Here is a 3,507-nt window from a genome sequence, read left to right on the forward strand (position 1 = left end):
ATTAGCTTCTTTTAATACAATAAATAAAGGGGACAACAAATTGCCATTACAGGATATTATTGGTTGTATCGTATATGAATGGGTTGTTGATGATATGGATTGCACGACACGTTCTACTTTCTTTTCTCCCTGGTTAGACAATGATCTTCCAGAGTGAAGTTCCAATTGGAAACCACTTTGATCTGAATTGTAAATATTTTCAGATCCAAACTGTTCAATAAGAGGTTTTACTGTTTCCAGAAAATCATCAGCTGATTTTTGCAAATCAGCAGAATCTTCTAATGTTCTTCTAGTGACAAACTTCGTAACTTTTCTTGAAACAATTCGGTGAGACTTCTTAAATCTTGCTATCCAACTGTGAGATGCTTTAAATATAGGATTTAAATTTCCTATTTCTTCTTGAGCTTGTAAAGCCCATCTTTTTAAATCAATATCATGAACCATGAATCCTGATTCGACAGCTGCAGTAAATTTATCATGTGTAAATTTGGAGATGTAAGATAATTTTTCTGTACGACTTCCACCTGATTGTATTTGTTCTTCCCATCGCCTTAACTGACGTTCAGATGAAACTCTTCTAAATTTATTTTGTACTACTCTTAGAGGACGATTCCTTTTTCTGTCATTACTGTTTTCATCAGTGTCCCGAAATCGCCAATACTCAACAGCTCGTCTTTTATAAGAACTATCAAAATTTGTATCATCATTTGAACAATGAGGATGAGAATTTAAACTATCTTCATGCCATGCTTCTTCGTCATCTTCAATTATTTCAAAACTATGTAATTTATAAGGTTCTTCATAATCGAGATATATTTCTTCCGTTACTTCCACCCCATTATAATGAAAAACGCTATCCAGTAATATTTTTTTAATGTTTTCCTTTAATTCCACTTCTGCTTCAGTTACTGGCGTTTCTGTTAAATATATTGAATTTATTGACACCAATAAAAGTCTAACAACGTTAAGCGGATTGATAATCATATTCAAAGATGTTATATTTTGCTTTCTATTGCAATAAAAGAACAGTTTACACAGATATTATTACAACGAAAAGACTACACCGACTGTGAGAATTATGCTGCTACATGAACAATTTATATTAACTTATCAGAAATACGTCATCACATAATCTTATTTTATTATTTATTTTAACGTATTAAAGATTTTATTGTAAAAATTATAACTTATCTGGAACACGTACACATAATCTTATCTTATGATTCATTTAACGTAAGATATAAAATTTGTTTATGCCAAATATTGCGACATTGGTATTCGCAAGATTCAATTAAAAAATAATTTTATTATAAAATATAATTGTTTTTAATTTTTATAGAAGAAATTAAATATTAAAGAAATAATAAGAAAGCAGGGGGTATATTTAAAAAATTCTTATTAATTATATTTAAAAATTTTTTTTTAAATCTAAATATACACAATACGCAGTTATAAATACATAGAAAACATAAATAAGAATTATACAAAAACATTTTTTATATATTTTATTGTTCGACGGTAATTACTTACGCACATAGCACGGATGAGCGTATATACGGGAGCGTTTATAATTAATTTTCGAAAATGATATTTCGTAACATAACTTTATTACACATGGTTGAATTTGGAAAAAAATAAGCTTTAAATTAGGTAAAACAAAATTTTTAATTTTGAAAAAAAAAATTAGGTGGTGAGGGTTTTTAAAAAAAAAAAAAAAAAAAAAAAATTTTTGTTCATATAACTTTAAAGTACTCTTCAAGCCATTAAAATTTGTTGTACGTTTTTTCTTTATATCTCTTATAGTTTAGCAGATATTTGATCCTAAAGAAAAATACCGTTATTCTTTAAAGGGGTGTTTCACCCCTTAAAACTCAAATTGCGCACGTATAAAAAAATACGTGTCTTTTAGATTTATGTATTTAACAACATATTTCAAGGAGAATCAAATCGGTTCCGGACAGTTGTGACATGTCCCTTGTAAGTCGCATGTATGACAGCTTCAGCATGCCTCGGACCCCGAACTGTGCATTCTCAGCGCCAGATCAGTCGACTCGGCCACGCATTCGCCACCATCAGCAACCCCGACAACGTTAGACGGGTCACCGTCGCGTACCTCGCTATTAGGCTACGCTGCCGATCGCCGCTACGACAGGGCCGGACGCTTTGCCCAGAACCTGGGATCGCTTTATACTTCCACTGTCGTTTTATGGGTAAACTGTGATCGGTCGCCCGTTTACCCGCGCTTGCTTAATTTCTTCACGTTGACATTCAGAGCACTGGGCAGAAATCACATTGCGTCAACACCCGCGAGGGCCATCGCAATGCTTTGTTTTAATTAGACAGTCGGATTCCCCTAGTCCGTGCCAGTTCTGAGCTGAGCGTTGAATGGCGGCCGAAGAGGACGACCACGACGGCTCGCGCCGCCACGGAAGCCTCGCAGCAAGGAAGATCCGCGGGAGGCCAAGGCACGGGACCGAGCTCGGATCCCGGGACCGGCGCGAGAACGCCGACCGTTCACCTCGCCCAGGCCCGGCACGTCAGCCAGACCCGCTTCCCGACCAAGCCCGACACGCCCCGCTCCTCAGAGCCAATCCTTATTCCGAAGTTACGGATCCAATTTGCCGACTTCCCTTACCTACATTATTCTATCGACTAGAGGCTCTTTACCTTGGAGACCTGCTGCGGATATGGGTACGAACCGGCGCGACACCTCCACGTGGCCCTGCTCCTGGATTTTCAAGGTCCGAGGGGAAGATCCGGACACCGCCGCAACTGCGGTGCTCTTCGCGTTCCAAACCCTATCTCCCTGCTAGAGGTTTCCAAGGAACTCGAACGCTTATACAGAAAAGAAAACTCTTCCCGGATCTCCCGACGGCGTCTCCAGGTCATTTTGGGTTACCCCGACGAACACTCTTACGAGGGCCCGAATTGTATGCGGTTCCGCTGCCGGGTTCCGGAATAGGAACCGGATTCCCTTTCGCCCGACGGGCGTGTGTCATTTCGTATAATATTTATTATTATTTCTCGACACTCGAGTATATTGTACGCCGTCATTGACATAGGATTTCTTCTAGGGCTTAGGATCGACTGACTCGTGTGCAACGGCTGTTCACACGAAACCCTTCTCCACGTCAGTCCTCCAGGGCCTCGCTGGAGTATTTGCTACTACCACCAAGATCTGCACCGACGGCGGCTCCAGGCAGGCTCGCGCCCAGACCCTTCTGCGCTCACCGTCGCGACCCTCCTACTCGTCAGGGCTTCGTGACGACGCGAGAGAAGACTAACGCCCGCTCCCGGTTGCCGCCCCACTTGCCGCTGACGGCAGAGTATAGGCTCGACGCTTCAGCGCCATCCATTTTCAGGGCTAGTTGCTTCGGCAGGTGAGTTGTTACACACTCCTTAGCGGATTCCGACTTCCATTGGCCACCGTCCTGCTGTCTTAAGCAACCAACGCCTTTTCATGGTGTCCATGAGCGTCGAGTTGGGCGCCTTTAAACCCGCGTTTGG

The 3,507-nt window shown here is 40.9% G+C and overlaps 1 pseudogene; it reads right to left on the bottom strand.

Annotated features, from left to right (window-relative positions):
• Window positions 1-1,566: 1,566 nt before the first annotated feature.
• Window positions 1,567-3,507, bottom strand: LOC146724917 (large subunit ribosomal RNA; annotated as a pseudogene; the record flags this gene model as incomplete).

The sequence above is a fragment of the Nylanderia fulva genome, unplaced genomic scaffold, assembly GCF_048542155.1.
Source record: "Nylanderia fulva isolate GAGA-0341 unplaced genomic scaffold, ASM4854215v1 Scaffold1105, whole genome shotgun sequence".
Classification (NCBI taxonomy): Eukaryota; Metazoa; Arthropoda; class Insecta; order Hymenoptera; family Formicidae; genus Nylanderia; species Nylanderia fulva.